Source organism: Dermochelys coriacea, chromosome 9 (assembly GCF_009764565.3).
Source record: "Dermochelys coriacea isolate rDerCor1 chromosome 9, rDerCor1.pri.v4, whole genome shotgun sequence".
Taxonomy (NCBI): Eukaryota; Metazoa; Chordata; order Testudines; family Dermochelyidae; genus Dermochelys; species Dermochelys coriacea.
This window is the reverse complement of record NC_050076.1, coordinates 12,898,157-12,926,026: the sequence shown is the minus strand read 5'-3', so window position 1 is coordinate 12,926,026 and position 27,870 is coordinate 12,898,157. Positions and strand designations below refer to the sequence as shown.

At 39.7% G+C, this 27,870-nt stretch overlaps 1 protein-coding gene across 12 annotated transcripts in view; it reads right to left on the bottom strand.

Annotated features, from left to right (window-relative positions):
* The window catches only part of TBL1XR1 (TBL1X receptor 1), a 178,271-nt gene that overhangs the window by 60,438 nt on the left and 89,963 nt on the right, over positions 1–27,870 (bottom strand). For 7 of the 12 annotated variants that reach the window (XM_038415488.2, XM_043491679.1, XM_038415484.2 and 4 more), the window contains one exon: positions 695–762. The exons of the other annotated variants lie outside the window; for them this stretch is intronic. The gene's annotated coding sequence lies outside the window, so the exon portion shown is untranslated. The remainder of the gene's footprint in view (positions 1–694; positions 763–27,870) is intronic. 12 annotated transcript variants of the gene reach the window in all.

Genomic DNA, 27,870 nt, shown 5'->3' with positions numbered 1-27,870 from the left:
TATTAAAAATTTCACAGATACAAGTACAGTATCAGTTACTTACTACTGCAAGAACAGGCACAACTGTGCTCTCACATATTACATGAACATTGCTGTCCGTTTTCAGTTCATAATCTTCCCTTTATTAAAAAAGTGAGATAATCTCATCTCTATTATGGCTCTGGCCATGAAACAGACAATAGACTAAAGATAAGAGAAGCAGGTTAAATAAAAAGTCAAGAGGTCAAGAGAGACCAGAGGGGCAATTCACTTATATACATATATTTTTTTAAAAAATCAAAACCAAAAACATTATTGTAGTAAATTAGAATCAGGGAAAAGAGGACTAGTAATGGTACAGTTTGTCTGAGTAAATATGACCACTGAAGTGCTTTTTTTTTTTTAAAACTAGCCAAAGTTTTAACACTTGAAATATACATCCTTCAGCCCATGTGCAATATCTTGTGTATGAAACGTTTAAAAAAAAAGTACAAAGTTGATCCATATTAAGATGATAATGGCTCCATACTTCAAGGAGACAATACTGTTCAAAACTATCAAATAAAATAATACATAAGGTAAAAACTCAGCAGACTGCAAAAATTAATACCTAACCAATAAGATGAATGCATATAATGTCTGATACTAATTTATATCAAAGTAATAGTCCACCTCTATTTAAAAAATAAATATATAAATCATTGAGTGTCCTTACCAGAACTACTCTCTGAAACCTCACAAAATTGTGATGTGGCAGCAGTGCAGCCCTTGGTATTACACCACCTGTAACACAAACCATATTATGATACTTTCTGTCAATATTTATTTGAAAGAATGATGGAAAAAGTATAAGACATATTTTTCTACTTGTCTTTTTATTGAATCTATTAAAGCAACATTCCTAATTTCCTATCAATCACTTAAGGGGCAAACTAAAATATTACACAAACAGATGCATCTTAATTGCTTTAGGAGTATATGCTCATTTTTTTCAAAAAAGGAAATTCCAAGTAAAGTTTCAACTCTATTCTTGCCTCCTGCTTTTGTGATAAAAACACAAGCATTAGTTTCAGATTAGAAAGTTAGAAGTGCCAAAAAATTCCATTCAGGCTGACTGCTCAGAATGACTACCTAGAATTTTACAACAATCCAACTTAATCCTTACCAATGTCTAAGTACTGAGACAACAACTTACTTTAGCATGGACCACAATGGCAAAATAATCTCCAAGATGACAAAACAATATGGCAACTATGGATGTTCTCTTATGGTTTTTATTACTTTATGTTTCTGATGCTTTCATCTCTTCAGCTTCATCTCCAGTTTAACAATATTTTTATACAGGAATTTGCACAGGTATGGAGGTGCAGGAGTTAAAATATAAAGCTGTCAAGAAAAAAATTTGCAAAAAGAAAAGGAGTACTTGTGGCACCTTAGAGACCAACAAATTTATTAGAGCATAAGCTTTCGTGAGCTACAGCTCACTTCATCGAATGCATCCGATGAAGTGAGCTGTAGCTCACGAAAGCTTATGCTCTAATAAATTTGTTAGTCTCCAAGGTGCCACAAGTACTCCTTTTCTTTTTGCGAATACAGACTAACACGGCTGCTACTCTGAAAGAAAAAAATTGGCTCCTCTGTCATAGAACTATTTATGTTGCACCATATAAATTAACACTTTAGGTAATCATGACTATGTGTTTACTTGAACTGTTCCAACATTTTTTAACCTGGCCACTTTGGAAATGGACTTTAAGGAGTCTCCATGCTTCACAAACCGAGCAAATGTAAAGCCTGTGGATTCTTTAAATTCCTTTAACCCAGCATGTTACACAAAAGACCCTATGGAGTCCATGTGGAGGTTAGAAGCTCCACAAAAGTCCCTATAAGAATCTCTGTTTCAGAAAAATGCTGTTTTCAGTGAGACTGGGATCAGATTAGTAGTAAAAGAACCATTTGTAATGGAATACTCATGATAATTTTGGCCAAAGTTCAAGGCAAAACCTCAAAATGAGTGGCTAATGTGTATGAATGCTAATTATTTTCTAGAGACTGAGCTAAGCAGGACTAAAAGCCATAAAATAGAAAAAGACATCACAGATAACATACACTTCCCAAAGTTACTGTATATGAAGGGCTGAAAACATGGAAGGAAATACATCAGAGGGCATTTAGTATTCCAAAATTTCCCTTTTAAAACCAATCACCCTTGACCTCTAAAATAACTCAGTTATAACATACATAAGCCTTATTATCAGCAGTTGATACATGTTTAAATTTCCCAAGAGATCTAACTAATGCATTGTAATCCAAATCAATGATCAAACAACAGGTTGCACCAGCTTGGCTCATTCCTAAACTTCATTACAGGAGATTTAACAAGCCAATAGCTCTCACTCCCTTTTTGGCATTCCTGACAGCTGAAACACTCTATATGCATGGAATCTTTTAATCTACGGAAAGAACTAAGTGAGAAAGAGATGAGGCTGCATTTCATTGAGATGGCACTAGCACACCTTGATGTATTTTTGTATTATTTGTATGTACTGAATTGTTTATATGCTCAGAGTGCAAAGATGTCTGTAATTTATAAATTAAATGTTAATAGATATGTAATTCATACACCCACTTCAATTCGGACATATTAGAAGCTAATATTAAATGAGACACTAGAGTTAGAGATTAATGCTTTAACCCGCTTGGAAGCTGGGTATCAAGCTTTCAGAGGCAATACAACACTTGGGTCCTTATCATGCAATTGGGCCCTCCTGAATGGATCCAAATACAGGATTGGGACCTTGTTTTCCACCTCTAGAAGTCCGAGGCAGTGGGTTCTAAAATGATATTGGAATTGAAATGGAAGAGAAGGAAAAACAGGGAACAGCAGCAGCAATCTGAATTGCATGATTTTAAGGCCAGAGAGACCAATGGCACTTTTAAAATCCAAACTATTGTGACCTATCAGGGCTTGATGAAAATGCTACCACTGGACAGCAGAGAATCACAGGGATAGTAATGGGTAACATTACTTTTAAAGTGTCACAAATTCTTCATTCTAGCCATGCTTATCCATAGTGGCTCATGACTGAAAGAAAAAGTCCTGACCTCATAACCAATGTAATTTAAATTTTCTGCTGGAGTTTAATATCTGTTGTTCTGATGCCTTCCTATAAACCTATCTGGAGATGTGAATTGTATAGCATCAGCACCTACTAGTGCTGCTAAAGCTGATGTCAAAAAGTTATTAACAACACTGTTTATTTCTCAGATATAACATTTAACTCCAGGCTGAATCTTAGTAAACTAAGATCATTAACGGGATAATGATCCTTTTGTCTAAGCAAACCAGGGGAAGCAAGAGGTTGAAATGTTTATAGAAGCTATACCAACTTCCAAATTTTTAGTTACAACTGCAAGTATTTTACTTTCATAGTAAAATTATGCTTCATATTACCAATTCATACTGTTTGCTGTGGTGATGCCAAGCAAGACAGAACAGGGAGGCCTGACAGGAAAGCAATGCACTGAACAGAAGCCAGTTTGAAAGGAATCCCTTTCCTCTTTACAATTCCCCATAGAGCACACACAAAAAAATGTACAAACAGAAAACTGGAAATTCATCCATCAATTAGCCTCCATTAGTACAACAAACAGGAAACCTGTTTACAATCAACTGATTTGCCACAAAGAGGAAGAAACACGGATTAGGTAAAAGGCACACCTATTCAACATGATTTTAAAAGGATGACTACGCAATGAAGTTGTATTTCAAATAGACCCTAAACAACTGGCCACATGCTACTGTAATTTACATCGATAGTCTAGGGAAGTAACTCAGCCAACTTCAGTCGTGTTGCTCCAGTTTGTTTAGTTTTCAGTGTTTCTGTATTTTAGGTCTTGTCTACACTGCCACTTTACAGCGCTGCTACTTCCTTGTTCAGGGGTGTAGAAAAAAAACCCAACCCTCTGAGCGCTGCAAGTTTCACCGCTGTAAAGTAGCAGTGTAGACAGTGCTCCAGCGCTACTCCCCTCGTGGGGGTGGTCTTTTTTACTGCGCTGGGAGAGCTCTCTCCCACGGCTAGTGCCGAGACTACACAGCCATGTTAAAGCACTGCCGTGGCTTTAATGTTACTAGTGAAGACGTACCCTTAGATTGTAAATTCTTTGGGGGTAGTGGCAGTAGTGTGACCAGGTATCCGGTTTTCGACTGGAAAGTCCAGTTGAAAAGAGGACCTGATGGTGTCTGCCCAAATCTAGTGGCCGGACACCCAAAATCTGATTACTGAGGGCAGCAGAGGCGTTGAGGCACCCAGTTAGCACCCATGCCAGCACCTACTCAGCCAGGGCCACTTCCTACTTGCATTGGGCGGCTGCAGCTCCCAACCCTGGCTCTGCAGGTGAGTCTCTCCTGACCTATGCATGGAGGGGGTGGGAGCAGAAAAGCAGTGAGCGATGGAGGGAGGGGGAAAGAGGAGCAAACAGGGAGACAAGGCTTCAGGGGAAGAGGCAATGCAGGGCGGGTCCTCAAGAGGAAGGGGTGGGGAAGGGGAGGTTCCAGCACTCCTGCTGGAGGTCCAGTTTTTAAATATTACAAAGTTGGCAACCCTAAGTGGCAAACTTTATTTTTCTGTACCATAGAGAGCTAAGTACATAGATAATGCTTAATAAGAGACCCCGCCCAAGGATCAGCAATGCTCAGGGAGGAAGCTTAGGCTAAGGGTTTATGATGTTGTTGTTTTTGGGCCACCAATACGACCACAGTGGGGAGTGTTGTGGACACTAACTCAGGGTCTTGAGGACAGGGTAAGAACTCAGTCTACTCACAACTTCCTTTTAGATAAAAGCTGGGTTGTGATTTTTTTTTGGTAAACTGTACCTCTACTTTTATTACAATACACTGAAATAAAAGTCAACATTTTCAGAGCAGGTGAAACCCATACACCTGCAAAAATGTGCACATCACCCTTGCACAACCAACAGCTGTATATGTTAAAAGAGTTGCAGAATATGCAAATGTACACTTGCAAGGTGGGGGATAGAAGTCCAAGGGGGACAGGCAATAGGACTGCACAGTTTTTGGCATTTAACTCATTAAGTATAGCTTTGAAATGCTGGTCCTATCTTTTTGCAGTTTTGAGAATGGGACAAGGATGGTAGGTTTTTACTACTAACAAAGATCCATAGCTTAAAATTTTGTAACTGAATAACAAAATTAAATGGGAAAACACCAACCCGAAAACTAATTTTAATGCTACAGGGTAAGGCTACAAGATTAAATACTCAAAAGTCAGTGAAATCCCTAAAATTGTATATACCCTGCCTTGTTGCAAATCCCATCTATTTTATAGTATTCAATAACAACAAAGGTCTTAATCTGGCAAAGACTTAGGAAATTTAACTTTTCATACAGCGAGTGGTTCCATTGACTCTCGGTATGAAATTAAGCATGTGCATAAGTCTTTGCAAGATCAAGGCCAAAGATTTTATATTTAAATAGAAGCTATTACTTCCATCACATGCAATGTGACAGAATATTAGAATTTTAGAATTTCGTAAAGAATATTTGATCCTGAAACTTTTACATTGCCATAATGCTAGAAAGTTGTTTTTTAGTTTTTTCATTTAACTTCCTAAAATTCTTTTTTACAAGGAAAACCTCAAGAGCTGGCTTGCACAGCTCTTGCTGTGAAACCAGGTTTCCTGCTCTGCAAAATGGCAGCCTTGTGGGGGGGGGAAGGGGGAGGGAGAGCAGGGGAGCTTATGAGATGAAGGAAAAAATGTCACACTTACTGAACTCAAACATTCTGAAAAAAAAAAAAATTCTACTTCAGGCAAAAGCCAGGCACAAAATATTAAGGGCAACACATATATTAATGTTTCTGAAAATTATGAGCACCGTTGTTGCTTAGCCATTCCTTTACATTTTATGAACACAAACTTGTTAATAACCTAACTAAAGTAGGTGCTACTAAATGCCTATAAGAGTTTGGGAACCATGCAGTATTGAACATTTTCTCTCTAGTGCTGAATGTGTCCATATATTAAAAAAATGTAAACAAAGAGGGAAATACATATTACTTATATGCTTCAAATTAATGATGAAGCCACTTTGTTATTACGGGACTCTATATGCAGGTTTTGACAGCCACAGAAAGGCAGAGGTAAAGGTACTGCATTTGGTTTGGCTAAGCACTGCAGTGTATGATGTCTTTTCTTTCTTTTTTTTTTTTTTTTAATATTTTCAGTAGCTTTCACTTTTTTTTTTTTTTGCAACAGTTAATGGACATTTATGGCAGGATTCCATACCAAACCATACTATGCAGGATTAAGCTGTCAGTAGGACATGCTGCTGGATCAGCATGGAATTTTACACCCTTATTAGAGAAGCAGCACCTCACTGAGATGATAAACTGGCATAGACTCAGCCATCCTGGGTAAACTCGATTCCTCTCAGTTAGCATAAGTAATCCTTGGTTACAGAGAAAAACGTTTGTTGACAGAACATTATTATAAATATTGTTAAAATCCAAGATTGTCTTTTTCTGAGTTATAGTATTGTTTGCAGTGCTATAAAGATGTGTCAGCTATTCCTTTACAAACACCTATTTTCAGATACTCAAATATTGCTTCTAGTGGAATTGGGCCTATATATATTTTTAAGCTTAAAACCAGTTTTTAATTTTTTTAATTTGGTTTTGTGATTTTTAAGGGAATGTATAACTTTTTATGTTAGCTTTTTTTAAAATTTAATTATAAACAAAGCAAGACCCAGTAGTATGAAAATCTCTATTTACAAAACTATGAGTTCTGTTTGCACAAAAATTACTGATGTCTCAATAAATTACTACTGTCTGTATAAAATACAGTATATAATTTTATTTTTAAGAAGAAAGAATGGCTTGTTGTTCTCTTCAGCATTAGAACATATATTAGTAACATTTGACAAACTTTTTCTTTCTGTGCTGTGAGCATGTCAAAGACCAGACATAGAGGAGAAAAGGAATGCACAATAAAAATGGAAAAATAAATAAAAATAATGTAAGCCCCAGTCCTGCACTGAGATCCATACGAGCACTGTGGTTTACCTACACTGAAGTCAGTACAGCAGTGGGGCTTTGTTTTTAGACTATTGTGCATGTGTAACCCACACACCTTCTGGGTATGGTGTTCTATCCCATCTGGTGGCACTGAGACCACTTTGACATGCACAGATTCATAGATTCTGAGGCCAGAAGGGACAATTATGATCATCTAATCTGACCTCCTGTATACACATGCCATAGAACTTCCCCAAAATAATTCCTAGAGCCGATCTTTTAGAAGACCATCCAATCTTGATTTTAAAATTGTTGTTGTAATTGCTGGTCCACCTCTCCCTCCCCCACTTACATGAAAATAAGAACTTTGTCACTGAAAAGTTTGATCTACTTCCTGTTTCTTATTCCCTGCACGATGCTCTAATGCAGCAGTTATCAAATGGTAGGTCAGGACCACAAAGAGGGTCGTGACACTGTTTTAATGGGGTTAGCCACGGCTCGCTTAGACTTGCTGGGGCCTGGGTCCAAAGCCCAACCCCCATCTTCTGGGGCTCAAGCTGAAGCCAGAGGACTTCAGCCCTGGGGCTGTAGCCCTTCGGCTTTGGCCCCCCTGCCTGGGGTGGGGGGGCTCAGGCTTTAGTCCTCCCCTCCTGGGGTCATGTTGTCATTAGACTGACCCCCTTCTGACATTTGAGAACTCCTGCTCTAATCCTCCATTTCTGAAAGCAGCCAACCATCAAGCTGAGAATTAGAAATTAAAGTAAGGCATTACCAAACAGGGAACTGCTTAATATATAAAAAACAAAAAAATCCACATTTCAATTCCGTCTTGAAGTAACGAACCCCTCCTCCCCAAAAAATAAAGGGAAAGTGGATTAGAGAAAGCCAAACACGTAAATAAAATGATCTCTAATTAGCATCTCAAAGACACCAGTGGGTCTTTTAAAAATGCATTTTCAGTTAGCAAATATATTACTGACGGCAAACGTAGATTTTAATTTTATAATGTAATTCAGAGATAAAGATAGTACAAACACACACACAGTCAGCTCATATGTTAACTGAACAGGTTGTAATATGGTACAAAGTCAGTACAGTGCTTTGAACAAATAAAATGCTATCTAAATGTTATTATTGACTGACAATATAAATGTTATGAGTGGTATTTCCTTGGTAATGGAACAAATAGTATTTCTAATTTTCTTCTACAAAGAAAAAAGGCAAACATTTCTAATCACAATGTGGACCCAAGAAACACTTACGGCCCCGATTCTGCAAAGACTTATGTATGTACTTAACTTTAAGCATGTGACTAGTCCCATTGATGCCAGTGAGCCTACTTGCTTACAGTTAAGCACACTGCATAAATGCTGACAGGATCAGGGTCCAAGATATCTAGAATAATGGTCACTTCTAATGCCTTATTGTGTGTGGCTCCATTACCATGCATTTGTAAAATACTTCAGCCAAATTCTAGCCCATCAGTTTTTAGCAGAAGTGAATTATAAACCTTCTGCTAGATAAAAACGATACAAGGATCGAAATGCTACAGACAAAAAACATGTTAAGGAAATATATCTTTAAATATAATGAGATCATTGAATATTATTTGTTAGCAAAAACACTTCTTCCAATATTTGAAAATCTATTTATTGTGAAATCTGTGTGTAAAACATTAGTTTTCACACCAAGGTCATGTTCCAAGTTAACTCTGCTCTCCTCCTAACCTGTCACTTCCATAATCACTTCCATAATAAATCTTTTAAAAGATTTAAGAAGATTTACTTTACTGAAAATTGTACTGAAAGAGAATAGGATAGTATTCCTTTAAATAGTTTGAGAGTCTTCTGATGGTGCTCACCACATTCTATGTTTGAGAAGTTCACAGAACCCAACCAAAACAGCAATATGTATATGCCTTGAGTGTTATATATTCAGTAAAAAGGATTTGAACCACATTGTGCTGTGCGTAGGGTGACCAGACAGCAAATGTGAAGGCTAGGACTAAACAAGGTTTAAAAGAGAACTGGATAAATTCATGGAGTTAAGTCCATTAATGGCTATTAGCCAGGATGGGTAAGGAATGGTGTCCCTAGCCTCTGTTTGTCAGAGGGTGGAGATGGATGGGAGGAGAGAGATGACTAGATTACATGTTAGGTTCACTTCCTCTGGGGCATCTGACATAGGCCACTGTCGGTAGGCAAGATACTGGGCTGAATGGACCTTTGATCTGACCCAGTATGGCCATTCTTATGCGAAAAATCGGGACGGGGGTGGGGGTTAATAGGAGCCTATATAAGAAAAAGACCCCAAAATCGTGACAATCCCTATAAAATCAGGACATCTTGTCACTCTAGCTATGTGATTCCTTTATTTTGTTAGGACCAACTTTTCCAAGCATTATCAAAATGTCTGCATTACTTACAATCCAGTCTTCCCTGTCCACACAGATTAGGATTTGCAAAAGCACTCAGTGTTGGCCTAACTCTGCACCCACTGAAATCAGTGAATAAAATCCTACTGACTCAAACGGAACAGAGGTAGGCCAAAACTGAGCACTTCTGAACGTTTGATCCATATGATATAAAATTTAAAACCAAAGCATAAATATCAAGACTGTTGCAAGAAAGGTTTGCTTTATGGAGACCCAGTAGTGACTCCATAAAATTTCATTAAAATTCAAATTCTGACTCCCACCTCCAAGCCCTCAACTTAATACTTTTTTTCCTGTTAGGGCTCAAAGGGGTGTCTCTCTTTTCTGCATAAAATTTCCTACGGTTATTCTCCAATCAGGACCCAATTTTATACATGAAATGTTCACAGTTAATTGGTCAGGCTGCTTTGGAGACAAGATACTGAAAAAGTGTCATTTTCTTCATTTTTGAAAACTGTTTCAACTCTTTTGCCTAATTGTAACTCAAACTACTTTCGCTAACGCCTTTAGCCTTTATATTCATATCCTCATTATTTATAGGACTCTCTTTTACCAAACTGGAGTATTAAAGTGTTCAGTTTTTAAAACGTCGTCTCTACGTGTACTATAACTTTCATGACTAGTCTTGCAAATACTACAAGCACAGCTTCATTTACTCGTTTAAAAAAGATCTCTGAAGTCTGCATCCCTTGTTGCTGCAATGGCAGCCTTCAAAATGTAAAGTGATCAAAAGGCTTGTCTGTCTTATTTTTTCTGGGGGGAAAAAAAATCACCGGTTTTTCGTGGTGCAATGGGGGGGGATCTCTCTCCTCTCCCATTTTGCACAACTGTACTCTCGCCCACCTATCTCCAGAGCCTCAAGTTTTTGCTTGTGGCAGCTGCCATCATCGCTATCACCATCCCATAGAGAAAAGCCACTCCATTCCCTGTGCACTCCCCTTGGATACATGCCACACGTTCAGCAGATCCTTCAGCAGTATCACAGGGAGCCGAAACTGGTAATGGCCCCCTTCTAACCACCTCCATTGTACCTAACTACCATCACTTCCTTCACTTCTCTCTAGGGAGATGGAGTCAACACAATGTGAGTGAGAGAGATTAAGAGAGAATAGCTGCTGTAGGCTTTCCTGGACACTGAGGAGGTGAAAGCTGCAGGGAGAAATATTCCCTTTCACCCTCCCACCCCCCACAAGTTTGAAACCACTCTCTGCATATGTATATCTGTGGGGCACCAAAGCTATCCATCATCTTCTAGCAGCAGCTTCATCTCCCCTTAGAGGCAGCTGAGAATAGATACCCCCAGAACTGGGATCTTTACTCCCTCTGCAGGGAAACATGTGGCAGCAGAACATTCAGAGTGGGAGGAAGAGGCAGAATCTTCATACACAAACCCAGCCCAAGAGGTAAGGAAGTGGAGTGTAGTTAGGCCCTGGCATGGTGGCCTATTTATAGCTCAGCTACATGAGTCTGCCCGATTTTGCCTGCTACTGCTTCCCCTCAATTTTTGCTCAGGCCAGTCAGGTAGGTCACATAATATAATTTGAGGGGGTTCAGGTTCACCAATTTCTCTATTCACTCTCTTTTCTATACTTAACCTTGGTCCATGTTGCACTGGCAGCCCATCAGCTGAGCAATGACTGTTGTCAGAGTTGAGACTCCCCTTTCAGCATGGGGCATCGATTCCAAGAATGAACTTTAAATTGCCCTGCCACTCCCAAATAAGCAGTAGAAGCTGAATCCAAGTTAGGCAGGAAGCAACTTATATCATTGTACAACTGAAGCCATATCACTGGAATTCTGATAGCTGTCAGGACAGACTTAAGTTTCATTTGGCATCCAGTGAGGGTTTGCAACCCATAAATGGAAGGTGGCTGAGACTGGGCAGGTGGGGGGGAGTGTCACAGTTTGAGGCTGCTGCTTCGGCACTGAGTTCTCAAATTTATAGATTTATCTCATGTTTCTTTTAATATAGCATTCTACAAACATTGTGTCCAAGGGAAATATATATTAGTTTTAACTCTAAAGGATGGAGGGCCAAGGATATCTTTTAATTGCCTTAAGGAGTTGTGACAAATAAGATTAATGCACTACTTATTTATCTCTGCAGTCCCTAGTTAAATTTCTGGTTCAGGTTTCAGTGAGTATCAGTTGGGTAGCTTTAACCTAGTCCCCCCCGCATTTGTTCATAAATCACATCACAACAGCAGCACATAGTTTGCTATATTGGCACTCTGGTTCAAGAGATTCCTATAACAGCAATGGAGTTTCAAGTTAGAACAGAGGTGACCTGACAAAGTTGAAAGAAGATACTGTAACCAGCCAGTTGCTTATCAACTAAACCTGAATCAAGCCAGTGTTTCAAGCCCTTGCTTTGAAGGGCAGCATGATTCATTCACAAATTTAACCACACAATAAAAATGTGCTTGCAAAGACTCAGCACTTTACCTCCTCATTGCAAAAAGGCTTTTGACAAGGCTTATTTTTCTCCATTTGTCACTGAGCAAAAAACATTACATATTTGCGTATTAACCACTCATCTTATTAAATGAAACAACTAGCAGTCAAAACCCACAAAGAAATTTCACGCAACTTTTTTGTACCATTGGAATCTTAGAATCATAGAATATCAGGGTTGGAAGGGACCTCAGGAGGTCATCTAGTCCAACCCCCTGCTCAAAGCAAGACAAATTAAATCATCCCAGCCAGGGCTTTGTCAAGCCTGATCTTAAAAACGTTTAAGGAAGGAGATTCCACCACCTCCCTAGGTAACGCCTCCAGTGTTTCACCACCCTCCTAGTGAAAAAGTTTTTCCTAATATCCAACCTAAACTTCCCCCACTGCAGCTTGAGACCATTACTCCTTGTTCTGTCATCTGCTACCACTGAGAACAGTCTAGATCAATCCTCTTTGGAATGCCCTTTCAGATAGCTGAAAGCAGCTATCAAATCCCCCCTCATTCTTCTCTTCCGCAGAATAAACAATCCCAGTTCCCTCAGCCTCTCCTCATAAGTCATGTGTTCCAGTCCCCAAATCATTTTTGTTGCCCTCCGCTGGACTCTTTCCAATTTTTCCACATCCTTCTCATAGTGTGGGGCCCAAAACTGGATACAGTACTCCAGATGAGGCCTCACCAATGTCGAATAGAGGGGAACGATCACGTCCCTCGACCTGCTGGCAATGCCCCTACTTACACATCCCAAACTGCCATTGGCCTTCTTGGCAACAAGGGCACACTGTTGACTCGTATCCAGCTTCTCGACCACTGTAACCCCTAGATCCCTTTCTGAAGGACTGCTGCTGAGCCATTCGGTCCCTAGTCTGTAGCAATGCATGGGATTCTTCCATCTTAAGTGCAGGACTCTGCACTTGTCCTTGTTGAACCTCATCAGATTTCTTTTGGCCCAATCCTCTAATTTCTCTAGGGCGCTCTGTATCCCATCCCTACCCTCCAGTGTATCTACCTCTCCTCCCAGTTTAGCGTCATCTGCAAACTTGCTGAGGGTGCAATCCACACCATCCTCCAGATCATTTATGAAGATATTGAATAAAAACGGTCCCAGGACCGACCCTTGGGGCACTCCACTTGATACTGGCTGCCGACTAAACATGGAGCCATTGATCACTACCCGTTGAGCCCAACAATCTAGCCAACTTTCTATCCACCTTATAGTCCATTCGTCCAGCCCATATTTCTTTAACTTGCTGGTAAGACTACTGTGGGAGACCTTTGCTAAAGTCAAGGAACAACACATCCACTGCTTTCCCTTCATCCACAGAGCCAGTTATCTTGTCATAGAAGGCAATTAGATTAGTCAGGCATGACTTGCCCTTGGTGAATCCATGCTGACTGTTCCTGATCACTTTCTTCTTCTCTAAGTGCTTCAGAATTGATTCCTTGAGGACCTGCTCCATGATTTTTCCAGGGACTGAGGTGTGGCTGACTGGCCTGTAGTTCCCTGGATCCTCCTCCTTCCCTTTTTTAAAGATAGGCGTTACATTAGCCTTTTTCCAGTCGTCCAGGACTTCCCCCGATCGCCATGAGTTTTCAAAGATAATGGGTAATGGCTCTGCAATCACATCCGCCAACTCCTTTAGCACTCTCGGATGCAGCGTATCCGGCTCCATGGACTTGTGCTTATTCAGCTTTTCTAAATAGTCCCGACCCACTTCTTTCTCCACAGAGGGCTGGTCACCTCCTCCCCATGCTGTGCTGCCCAGTGCAGTAGTCTGGGAGCTGACCTTGTTTGTGAAGACAGAGGCAAAAAAAGCATTGAGTACATTAGCTTTTTCCACATCCTCTGTCACTATGTTGCCTCCCTCATTCAGTTAAGGGGCCCGCACTTTCCTTGACTTTCTTCTTGTTGCTAATATATCTGAAGAAACCTTATTCTTATGAAGAATCTTATTTTAATCTGATTACATACGCTTCCACTTTCAAATCAAACCTAAAACTGGTTCCTCTATAAAACCAATGTGAGCTAGGGAAAAACATTTATCCTCATTTCACAGCTGGAGAACAGAGGCATAGAGAGGTTTAGTGAATTCTTTGAGGTTACAGAAGTCGTCTTTGGCAGAGCCAACAATGGAACCCTAAGCAGTGCCTTAAACATAAGCCCATGGTCCTCACCACAGCCACTCCAGCTGTACCAGTGAAATTGTCGTACTTGCTTCTCCCACAGAGGAAAACTGTGTGTGTGTGTGTGTGTGTGTGTGTGTGTGTGTGTGTGTGTGTGTGTGTGTGTGTGTGTGTGTGTGTGTGTGTGAGAGAGAGAGAGAGAGAATGCATGCAAAGTGAGTGAACGAGCACAAGAGAATGCACAGAGTAAAAAAAAGCATGGTAAAGTCTTTACATTTATAAGACTTAGACAACTGCAAGAAAATGGAAATAAGGGGTTTCTCTTTCATATGCATATATTAGAGGTTTTTCCCTTAATTGTTCTCTTCACAGCCATGAAATTCTATGAACTAAATTCAAATAATATTCCTTTGGTCGGTTGGCAATGGAGGAGAAATTCAAAGGTCATCTTCAAATAACTATGACTGTTGCCAGCAGAGCAGTGTAAACTGCAAGTTCTGCATTGAGCCTTATACTACCTTTCATAACAACTTCTCCTGTCAACTGAACAGTCTTATACTAACCACAAATGTACAGTAGAAATATCTAAAGGCAAACATGTAACTAAATTAATTATTAAACCTTTGGCACTAATAGTAGGTTTTTCTCATGCTTGTAGCAAGCACTGGGAAACCCTGAATGCAGAGGATTAAGATTGCTGTCAGAAGTACCTTTGATGATACAATCACATCAGCCTGTGAATTTCACAGGTGCCAGCTAGTATATTATAATCTTGCAACACTTCTGGGGACAGGGTTAAATTTGTTATTACAAGCGTTTGTTATGATGAATAATTAGAGGAAACTAAACAGACAAAGCCTTTTCCCCCCCATAAGTGAACATTTCTTTTCCAACGCTCATTAAGTAAAGTTAGACAGAGAGCGTGCATATGGGTGTGTAATGAGATATTAAAACAAATACACACACAGACATTTACTATAAGAGAGAAGTCATGAGCCAAAATTTTGATGTGCTGTTGTGTAAACTTTGGTGATATGCATTTGAAACTATTTTAAAAGCAACAAGATAGATTCAAAGCTTTTTAAAATGTTGCTCGACACTACCTTATGTTTTCGGCTAGTTAGTATAAAAGGTACTACACTTTCTCCATTGAAGTAACTTCCCAAAAATAAATATCATATGCACTCAAACTATAAGGCAGTTCACATATAAACATCTCCCATCCCTATTCTGATTTAAGAATTCATTAAAAGGTCAGAAACTGTACAGATGCCTTATTAATTTATGGATGAGTATCCATGGGAGGGAGAGGAGACAGGAGGGAAGTGGACAAGGTAGGAGAAGATACACATCCCACGTGAGGTGCCCCATCTAGCAGACAATACCAAGAAATACTCCCAGTTGGATCCAGCTGGCCCCACAGACATGGAGCTTACAACATGCATGTGATTTATAAATTTGTGTGCGCACATGTACAGTTCTGCTCTTGAAGAATTAGATGCTCCCCCTGAGAGCCTCTCTCTTCTACCTACTCCTCTTTGATTTGTGTACAAGCTGACCATGTAATGGGAGGCCTCAAATTCCAGCCTATACACACTAGTAATGCAGTAGTAACAACGATTCTATTGTCACAAACGAAGGTGATAGGTAGCCAAAACATTGTTTGGCTTCCCCTTGAGCCTCTGTTCAACACAGGTGCTTTTTAAAATTTATTTTGCTTGATTGCCATTGTTAGATATTGAAATTGTCATCTGAAAGTGATGTTGAGGGATACTCCACTCTTGCCTTTGACATTCTGGCTTCTGTAAAAATTGAAACACCTTTTTAAATGTGAATATAAGTGACGCACACTTTGGATTTACTTTCCAAACCAAAACTTGTATGCAAAGAAGGATGCATACTGTATATAAATTAAAAGTTCCTTTAAATGACCAGAAAATTAAGTTTAAAATGTATACTTAAATATTAATTTGTTGAAAGTACATGATCTACAGTTTATTTCCTTTCAGATTAATAATTATCCACCTACTGACAAAATGTCAATTGCGCAAACACACCAAAAACCCCCACTAGTTCAGCCTACTTCAGATAGACATTAGCCATTGCTAAAATAATCTTATTGCATTTTTTTCCAAATTAAATTCTTACATGTAGCATTAGTTATATATAGCTGTAGCTGGGACAATCATATGAAATAAGAGGCTGCTATTATGTAATGCAACCTGAAATGGACATACTTTCCTGTAAAATCTACACATAGAGTAAAATCTAAGTAAGTTTATTAAGGACCATCTGATTTGTATGAAGTCATGCTCCTTTATCCTCATACATAAAGATGAAACTCTCTCATAACCCTGGTCTAGCTGGCATATGAGTGCCTTTATAGAGTCTCCCTCCCAGGAGATGAGAATATGAAAATTATGGAGCTTTTATGGCATCACTTCCTGTCTAGTCTGATTGCACAATCTACCAATAAGGCTTTAACAACTTCCACTAACAGCATCTCACTAATTGGCATAGGAGGGGTGTTTGCACTAGCAAAGGACTGTGCCAAAATGTCAGATGAAAGGAAGTGCCCTCCACCACACCCCAGCTGTTGCAAACCATGCCCACTGCTGAGCATGCATATTGAAATGTGTCCCTTGAAGGGTATTCTGAACAGTGCTACCAGGAGCAGGGAGAGATCACTCTCCATATGGCCACCAGTCACATGGTGGTCTAAATGGAGAGCTCTCCATATACACTCTCTCCTTTCAGTAGCCAACAGGCAGAGGGAAGAAGGAGACAATCCATAACAGAACAATACCCCCCCTGCAGCTGTTGCATTACTGGTGCAGCATGATGCATTCTGGGGTGTCTTTAGCACACCAGGTGGTGCTGAGGAATTTCAGGGCATGGATGCAGTCAGGGGCAGAATAGAATTTCTAAAGGCTGTGGAACGTGCCAGGGGGGATTCCTTCTAGTTTTTATTTTTGCAAAACATTCCTCTGCCCGCCCCCACAAATACAAGTGACTGTCTACGGTGATCTCTTCACTGTGTCTATGGTCAGCCTGAGCATTCTGGGGAAGGTCAGCAAGAGGCTTCCGTTTAATACGTTCTAAATTGACTAAGCCTCCTGCGGCAGAAGTGGAGCCCATCTGCTTCTCCAGGGGTCATTATCCAGCTGCCAACTTGAAAAGAGAAAAATAAAGTTTTGCAAGAAACAACTGTCCAAATAAACTACAGTAGACCGAACACTAGGCTGCCTCAGCCACTGGAGAGCTGTATGTGCATTCTGGTGAATGTTAGTATTTTTACAGAAAAATAACGTTATTAATAGCCAGGAAACCTCTCTACGGAAGTGTGCAAATTCGAGAGTGCCTGTGACTCTTGCTCTTAGTCTTTTTGTGCACAAGAGCATTTGGCTGCACTTCAGAGCAATCAGCTCAGCTGCACGCAAGGAGCTGGGAGGGATGCCAGGGTGGCCTTAGTGGCATCCTGTGCAGTACTTGTTCCCACAGCCACGTGAGTCTCAGGCCCTCCCCAAATCAGAGGGACCTGTGACCACAGTTTCATTTCTCAGAATTGGTTTCCATTAAAAAGAAAATAGCTAAACATTATCTTCTTCTTCCCTTGTTGTTGTTCAATGAAAGGTGAGATTCAATCCTGACATTTCTAATTTCCCCAAAAAAATTCATGAGAAGGGATGAAAGCTGGGGTGCAGGCACTGGGCTTTGAGGGTCTCCTGTTTGCCAGCTCTGGTTAGTGGGACCACCCAGCCTATCTCCTGGTTTAACTCATTTTCTTTCTCACGTTGAAGTTCACCTTTAAGGTTACAACTGTTACAGAATGGAGAAGTCACCAGCCAGAAGGGGGGGTGGGGGGAAACAAAAAGCAGTAAGGGGAAACTAAGATACTAGGCTAGCTGGGAACCCAACAACACATTCATCACATCACATATTTTTACATCTATTGTATATTTAATCATTTATTTTTATTACTAACTGTCATATGCAAGTAGTAGAGGAGCCGTACAGTTCCTTAAAAGGAGATAATAAAGGAAAGGTGAAAAGGGCCTTCAAGGATTAGATGGATGCCTCTTCCATACCTTCCATCCTCTGTGCCGGAGTTTTCCTTTTGGAATGTCTAGAAATGATTTTCAATAAATCATTTCAAAAGCATTCTGGATTAATGCACACACTGATCATCTAAAAGGAAACTTCTTGGTGTCAGTAGATGTTATTCAAGCAATGTCTTAAAGGGTGGGTCAGAATCAGAGCCTAACAGGGATGAGTATAAGGGCTGAAAGTATTGATAACCCACATTGCATTTGCATGCATAAGAACACAGTCAGAGAGGTTACAAAAAAAGACGTAGTTAGTTTCTTTTGATTTACTCACATTCAGAATCATTTACAATATTGATCAATATAAAAATACATATATACTGTCTTTTTAAAAATTGTTTTATGATAATTTTTATATATCCTATCCCTGTTGCTTGTGACAGATATTTGGTATAAAAGATCAGTACATTTCCAATAATCCCATTTAGTACTAGGGCTCGAATCCAGAGTCCTCTAGGTGCTGGGGAGCTGCATGGAGGTGGAATTCTCTCAGAGGCCATGGAGCATCTTGGCAGCAACTCCAGAGAAGCATTGTCAGACCATTGGCTGACATTGACAGCACCCATCTCACATGCAGCAGCCAAAAAGATCATGTGCGTACTCACCCCCTAAGCGCTGGTGGACAGACATCCACTACAATCACCACATACAAACAGTAGAACTATAATAGCTCTATTTCAATGGCAGAAGGAATGGACGATTTGCCCTCCCATCCCTTTTGCTGAACTCCAAACCCGACTCTCCTTACAATTTGTGACCCATGTGGTAGTGTCTAAAGAACAGACATGGCTATTTACCTATACAATCTTCTTGTGATGAAATATGGAGTGCAAATGTCATTCACACATTCACAAAGGAGAATGAGGCAGGACACTAAGGGCAAAATGTGCAAGAGTAGCTAAGTGACTTAGGAGCCTAAGTTTCACAGACTTTCAATGAGAATTGGGCTCCTATATTGCTTAGACACCTTTGCACATTTTACCCTTGTTCTCATTTTCAGCCTCAAGATGGGCATACTCGTCAGTGAACATGCTTAAGATTGTGAAGTAAAAGGGAACACAAACGCAAACACTCCCACAACATAATTATTAAGGCACAGTTCATTGTGGCTAAAAGAAAACTGTGGAAGCTTTATTTTTTTACATAAGCAGAGCCAGCTTTGTAAGGATTATCCCACCATACAACATATATGTTGCAGAATCAATTAGTCTATGGAACTACTCTTCAGCTTTACTTCCTCCCAAGTAACAAGGAGGAAGCTATTTCAGCCCTGACTGCACAAAAAGTACAACTGTGCTTTTGAAAATACCTGACCCAGTTTAAAGAAACTCTGCAAGCTCTATCAACATGGCACCAATTTTCACAACATAACCATGTGTTAGCCATGTTGTTCATCCATATCTATCATGCTGCCTAACTGGGTTTGTATCACTGCACTCTGGGAAAAAACAGGTAGCTACCAAATAGTGCCTCAGCACTGGAGTGTGTGCATACAGAGGCACATAGGGCAAGGCACTCAGAAAATGACCTACCGCTCAGAAAAATGAGAGAAAAAGGATCAGCCAAACCAGTTGCATAGGCCCAGTTAGCAGGGAACCCATCTATACTGCAAAACACAGTATGCCAAACAGATGAAAAGACTATCACCACATACCATTGTAGGTAAGAAAAAACAACACTGTTAGGCAACACTATTATTACTGGAATATGAACCACACTGGGTGTGGACGCAAACTCTGTTTAGAGCCAACCAGGCCTCAAACTGGTTACACACTTGGTTAAAAACTGTAGTGTACCAGGGCCGAAGAAAACAAACAAGTTAAAAAAATTAATAAATAAATAAAAACACAATACAGTAACTCCTCACTTAAAGTCGTCCCGGTTAATGTTGTTTAGTTGCTGATCAATTAGAGAACATGCTCATTTAAAGTTGTGCAACGCACCCTTATAACATTGTTTGGCAGCCACCTGCTTTGTCCCCTGCTTGCAGAAAGAGCAGCCCGTTGGAACTAGCTGGTGGGGACTTGGAACCATGGTGGACCAGCAGCCCCCATCAGCTCCCCGCACCCCTATGTTCCCTGTGCAGCAACCGCTCAGCAGGCTCTCAATTGTCCGGCAGTTCAGCTGTCCTTCCCCGCACTGCCATGTGCTGCTCTTGCCTTGGAACTGCTCCCGGGAGCCTCCTGCTTACTGGCGGAGGGTGGGGGGGAGGGGGAGACGCTAATGTCAGGGGGTGTCCCCTCCCCCCTTGCTTACCCCATCTCCATAGAGCAGGGCGGGGACACACACACGACAGGGCTCAGGAAGGAGGGAGCTTGCTGGCAGCAGCTGCCATCTCAACTTGCTGATCTACTTAAAAAGGCAATACACTTAGAGTGGGATCAGTATTCTTAAAAGGGGCAATGCACATATCTCTCTCTCTCTCACACAGGGTGTGTGTGTCTCTGTCTGCCATGCTGTCTCCACTCTCTCCATTTGTGCTGCCTTGTAGAGTGTGAGACTACATTAACAACGTGTTAACCCTTGAGGGCTCAGCCAAGTGCTAGCTCATCATTTAGCAGTAAGGCATTCCCTGGGAAATATCCCACCCTCTGACTTCACCACTTCAACCAAGCTTCACAATCATCATTGCTGTGTACAGTATTAAATTGTTTGTTTAAAACTTATACTGTGTGTGTATATATATTTATTATATGTGTGTATATATTATTTTTAATATATATATATATATTTATTATATGTGTGTATATATTATTTTTAATATATATATATATATATTTATTATATGTGTGTATATATTATTTTTAATATATATATATATATATTTATTATGTGTGTATATATTATTTTTAATATATATATATATATATATTTATTATATGTGTGTATATATATATATATATATATATATATATATATATATATATATATATATATATATATATATATATATATATATATATATATATATATATATTAGTCTTTTGTCTGGTGAAAAAAATTTCCCTGGAACCTACCCCCAACCTCCCCCATTTACATTAATTCTTATGGGGACATTGGATTTGCGTAATATCATTTTGCTTAAAGTCGCATTTTTCAGGAACATAACTACAATGTTAAGCGAGGAGTTACTGTACTGGATTTGATTCATTCTTCTTTTATTTAACATTTTTTTCCTCTTCCATTTCAGGCATCCATCTTTTTCCTCAGAGAACTTACATAAATTAAAAACAGAAATTATGAAATTACCACCAACGCTATTTATTTGAACTGCAAATACCCAGCTGCCCAAACACCCTTTTCAAGATTATAGCCCCATTGTGCAAGTGCTGTGTAAGCATCCAAGACCTACTTTCTGTTCTGAAGAGATTGTAATCTAACGAGACAAGGCTGATGAACAACATGAAAGTGAAATGATAAAAGATAAATTTCCTGTGCAATTTTTTTTGTGAAATACATTTTTCTTGAACCATCTGCTGCAGCCTTCCTCACTAACCAGAGAACCCAAGCTGATCTGCTCTACACCTATTGTTACTGAATGAATGCTGCCTGCCATCCCACAGAAAGCAATTCAGGTTCAGTATGTGTTAAAAATAATCAGATGGTGCCTGAGGTTACTGAAAGTGCCAGACAGTAGGATGGCCTTTCCTAGCATTCTGCAGTCCTTGCTGGAAGATCCAATTGCTTCAGGGGTGGGATAACATATATGCAGAAAATAATCACCATACACACCTCTACCTAGATATAACGTGGTCCTCAGGAGCCAAAAAATCTTACCGCATTATAGGTGGAACTGCGTTATATTGAACTTGCTTTGGCCTTGAGCATTTCTGTTAATAGTCAGCAAATCATTTTTGTTAGAACTAACACAGTGTATGCAGTACCTACCTCCCGCTCCTTGTCCCCTGATTACCTCCTCCAGAGACTCCCCCGCCCCTAGCCACTCCCCAAGACCCCACCCCCATCTAAGCCCCCCTGCTCCTTGTCCCCTGACCACCCCCTTCAGAGACCCCCCCAGAATCCCACCCCCTACCCAACCTCCGCTCCCTATCCCTGACCACCCCCCCAAGATCCTCTGCCCCTTATCCAACCCCTCGGCCCCGGCCCCGCACCCTTAACACACTGCTCAGAGCAGCATGTCGGAGCCAGACATGCTGATCCGCCAGAGAGCACAGCCCTGCCCCCCAGAGCACTGCTTTACCAAGTTATATCCGAATTAATGTTATATCGGGTCGCTTTATATCGGGGTAGAGGTGTACTAAGATTAAGATTGTCTGCAGCTATACACAAATTCCATGCCTACAACTGACATGAAATGCTTCCATTACTGAAACAGGTTTAATAATGAGTCCCTTGTTCTGGGTATAGATGGGACTAAGAGTATTAGGAAGAGCTTTTTACCAAATCTGTACTGCGTTTGGGACAAAATAATGTCAATATAATTAGCACAGCAATAAATATGATTTCTGCTATTTTAAAACAGGACATGGAAATGAATTCATAGCACATTCTCAATTACTCAAGTATGAGAAGAATCAGTTCCTGGTCTTTTTTTCTGATCAGTTACATACTCTTCTGCTTGCGTAGAATTTTCTTCTCATTGGCTTTAGAAAATATTTTACAGATTTAGATTCCCAAAATGTATGATACTGTATTTTTAACAACAAATACGAAGTTTGACTAGAAGTCAGGGTAACAGCTTTACTTTCTATAAAGAAGTTCTGTTCAGAGTCCCTACATTCTCTTCTCTCACTCTGAGCCATAGGGCTGAAGTCAGGAAACATAAAAATGTGTCCTCATTCAAAAAACTCATTTTTGGCCTTTGGCACCCACCACCACAAAAAAGCCCCAGCCTCCCCCTCTTGATTTACAATATAATCTTGGGGAGGGGGGAGTCCCTCTTTCTGTACAGAGTATCCTTCTTTGCATTTAGACTAAAAGAGCTGTTAACAAAAATTGTTTCATAAATAAAGCAGAATCCAGAAATTCTTTACCCATTAGTACACCAATTACACTTATTGCAAGAACACGTTCTCCCTTGTGTGGTCTTTCCAGGATTCTGCTGCTCTATAACTAAGCTTCAGAATTTGCACTAGTGTTATCAAAATCATCTCTTCAAATTGTTCTAATTGATATTCAGCTACCTGTGCTAGCCAATCTAAGTATTATGACATTCCCTCCACTGGAGGGGCAAAGGGGAAAATTTAAGACTAAATATGATGATCATTTGTATTTCAAGAGAGCGTAAAGGCCTCAAGGCGGCTCAGGACCCCATTGAACAAATACTGACCAAATCCAGCTGGTGAACACATAAAATGGGTACAGAGCCTAAATAGTCTTCACCCATTTCCCTCCCCAGACAACAGAAGCCCATACAGTTGGATCTCTGTATCTTTTGTAAGAGTGCCCAGCTGGCAAATAAGTTCTGGGGTGGTAGCAACCATTCTACATGGCATCATCTCCTGACATTCACATTTTACAATGGGAAAGTCACAGGGAGTTACTGTTGTTCAGAGCAGCTGGCTTGCTACCAGCTCCTGAGTAAGCATGCTACAAATGAATAAAGATAAGGCAACATAAATGCCCTGAGATCTATACATGTCTCGAAACACATTCACTTACACAGAGCACTGGCCACCCACCATCCCCTCAAAACCACAGATCTACCCAGGTGTCAATTCATTGGAAACGCTGTAATGGAGCAAGGCATTTCCCTTCCAGCAGACTTCCTTAAGAGGTCAGATCTGGGTTTCTATCTTATGAGTCTTATGTACTTTAAACTTCCCTTCCAGATACACCATGAATACTTGTAGCTTGTCATTTCTAGAAACAATCTGTTCAAACTTTGCTTTCATTGACATTTCTCTCAGTGCATACCAGGTAGAGTCCCCTGCAGGCTACAACAACAAACTCCAAGATCAACCTATGATGTGCAGAGACAAGCTTAAAAACACCCAAACAAATATCTCTCTCTGTCTCCCTGTTATATTTAGATACTATGGAGTCTCATTTGAAGGACTTCATAAATTAAATAATTCAATAACTTCAAACCAGTTGTATTTACGCAACCAAGTCAAGTTAAAGCATATTCAGATCAGTCTTTAAAAAACAAACAAAACAGCTATGCTTCTGAATTATCTGAGCCAGGATTCACCCTTTATTTTAAATTATTGTACTCTGTAGGCCTATTTCATTTTCCCAGGTCTGCCCATATTTTAAAAATATGATACGCTTTATTCCAATCATCTTTATCACTCCTAAAACAGACAAGGTAGGCAAGGTAGTATCTTTTATTGGACCAACTTCTGTTTGAAAGCTTGTAATTTCCACCTACAGAGTTCTTCTTCAGGTCTGGAGAAAGGAATCAGAGTCAGAGTGTCTGAGCTAAATACAAATTGGAACACACAGTGAAGCTAAGGGGTAACACAAGTTGCAAGAAGTCACTTAAGACAGAGTGTTCAAAAAGGGTTAGATTGCTATACAAAAGGGATTTGAAATAGGCCATTAAGGGTTAGCAGGCAGGTGTGTGTTATGGTTGCAATGAGCCATGAAACCAATGTCCTTGTTAAGTCCATGGTTTGTAGTATCCAGCAATGTTATGAATTTAAGTTCCCAGGGCTTGCTTTTTGAAGGGGTTTTGCAGGTTTCCTTTGGGCACAAGTATTGAAAGATCATATATGAAATTCATCCAATAAAAGATATTATCTTTCCTTTCTTGCCTCTCATATCTTGGGATCAACAGAGCTACAACAACATTGCAAACAACTATGGAATGTATCATAGACAACCCCACTGGAACACATACCAAATATGTTAGCATTTCAAAGGAGCAAAGAGTTTCCCTAAATTGATTCAGAAAATATGAAAACCTCGAAATTGAAATGGTAAAAAAAGACTACAGCAAGGAAAACACATGTACTGTAACAAATAATGGAGTCAGATATAGGAATTGGCACAACAATCACTCCTAAGTTTGTCTGTGTCTGCCACAATCCTCCCCCAGTTCCCTCACAAACCAAAGCCCATGTTGCTGGGGACTCCAAAAGCGGGATGGGGGGAATGGAGGAGAGCAAATCATGGTATCTGCACTGATTACAACATCTTGAAAAACCTGTTACTGTAAGGTAAGTAAACTTGTTTTCTTCTTCAATGATGTGTACGAGTTGATGGTTTTATCTTCTGAGACTTTAGGTGGCCTGTCCATGTGATAAGACACTATTCTTCAACTGGAGTCATTGCTTCTGTTGGAGCAGCTGCTCTTGGTGCCAGACTTGAATACCTAAGATGTTAGCGTTGGTTTCGATGTGGGTGGCATCAGCATCTATGCAGACACCAGGTCTGATCTCAGGTTCATCCTCTCCAGGCTGGTCTGTCGCTTGTCTACTAGAGAGAGGTTATAGGAGGAAGCTGGCCTAACTGCTATCAGGACTCTAGAGTTAGTGTCCTCAGGATCTGAAGAGGCCTTCACAGATTGCTAGAGGAGACGAATCTTCAACTGCATGTTTTGTGACTTGCCAGTTCTTGTGCAGAATGAAAGGCTCACTGAGCATATGTTCAGTATGTGGGATTCTCCTAAACTCAAGAGGCACTTACTGTGTCCATCTTTCAATGGAATTAGTCTCAGAAGGGGCAGAGCTTGAAGCCTACAGGTTTTGTACTTGTCATATTGAAAAGCCTAATACCGGGAGGTCTATAGAGGGAGTACACAGGAGGGTTGACCACAAATATTCAGTCCATATGAGTCACTATTGATCACAGTAGTCATATGTCAGAAAATCAGAAGATTTTGAAAGTTTTATGAAGTGTTTGAAAGAATTTAACCAAAGCTAAAAGAACTAGAGGGCTGGACACTCACCAGCTGCTATCTTGCTACAATGAGAAGTAAGAGGGAACTGAGGAAGGGCCACAGATGCTCCACCCTTTGTGCCCTCATACAGGAGCACAAGGAGTCACAAGACACATGGATGCTGCCATTCAGAAACAATCTGATCTCACGCATGTACATGCTTACAGTGGGACACATTCTGAGAAGAACCAATGTTAACACAATGCTAAAGTTATGCAATTTAGTGCATAAAATCAGCAAATGAAAGCTCATCTCGGCCTCTTGCATTATATGTATACATTGCATTACAATATGATCTTTAATAACTGATCACATAGTATTGCTTAAATACAATACACCTGCAACACTATTTTTCTACAGTATAACATAACAGTTAGCAATAACAGTAGTAAACAATTATATTGTGGTACATCTCAAAGGATCCATTCAGTAATATAAATGTTTACTACAGGATTGTGCTGGGTGGTATACAAACACAAGAAAAGGAGACAATCTAATGAATATACTGAAGTAATATTCATTGAAGTAATGAGCTGTGTGCATTTAATATGGAAAAAGAAACTGCATTTACATAAAAATACACAGTAAACAGAATTAAGCCATATACTTCATGCACACTATTGTAAAACAAAATAAAAAAACCTTAACACAATGGCAAATATACAGGGTCACATTTAAATTACATGACATATGAGAAAAAAAACCCATCTGCTGTGATTTATTCATAACTAACTGTAAAACGATCAAGTATTTTACAAACAATTAGTCTCTCTCCAGCAAGCACTGATTCACCCACATACACTCTCACTGACTTTATTTTACTTGGGAATAGGCCCTTATTCAAAGGGACTACTCCCAAGCATATGTGATTTCAAAATTTGGCCTGAATATGCTACAGCACTGGGAAATACAAAAATAATGTCTTCAACAGTTTATGAGAAGGATTCCCTCATTTCTGTTTTACACATGAAGTCAAAAAGGTATATTTAAACTGAAAGTGGGTTCAGAAGTACTACTGGATCTGAACCCCATCAGCCCTGAATTTTGGGGAAATCACGGATCTGAACTGGGATTCTGGATACCAATTTTATGATTCGGTCCCATCTCTAAAATCAATGGTGTTTTAAAATAGCCACAAATAAACATGTTATGATTAAACAGCATTAAGAGAGAAGATTATACTCCTAGGTGAAACCTTATTGATAAAATGTTACATCAGCCCACATAAAGAACTGAAATTAAACAGCTATATATAAAATGACTTATAATAAAGCAAATATAAACATATATACATGTTATTCTTATGAAATAAAAACTTAATAGGGACACCTTGGCAAAACTGATTTTCAGAACACAACTATACCAGGTAATCATATCTGTAGGTGTATATAAACAAAAGAAAATACTCTTTATGCTGCAGTTCCAATACACGCATATAGCTCCCTTAAATTACAAAATTAACTTTAATGGAACAAAAAAACCCACTGATATATAAATAACCCAATATTGCTGAAAACATACCAATAATTATGAAAAAGTGCAAGCACTGAGCAAGTCAGTAGCAGAAAGTTAAATTTATATATATTGGGATTTGTTGCAAAATAGCATCATTACATTTACTCCTGGGGACATTCTACGCCAAAAAATTAAAATTTCTGCAAAATTCTGCAATTTTTTTGTGTTAAAACAACAGTACATAACACCAATTTCAATTATTTTGTTAATTTATTTCAAAAATACTTGTCAGCAAATATGTCTGTAACAATAGACATGCACAAAAATTCCCTCAGGAGAGTTAAACAAACCCCTGTGACAACCTAGTTCCTCTTTCTCTGCTGCACCTGCCCTAGAGCCTAGCCAGGGGGTCAGATACTCACAACCCCTCCCACTTA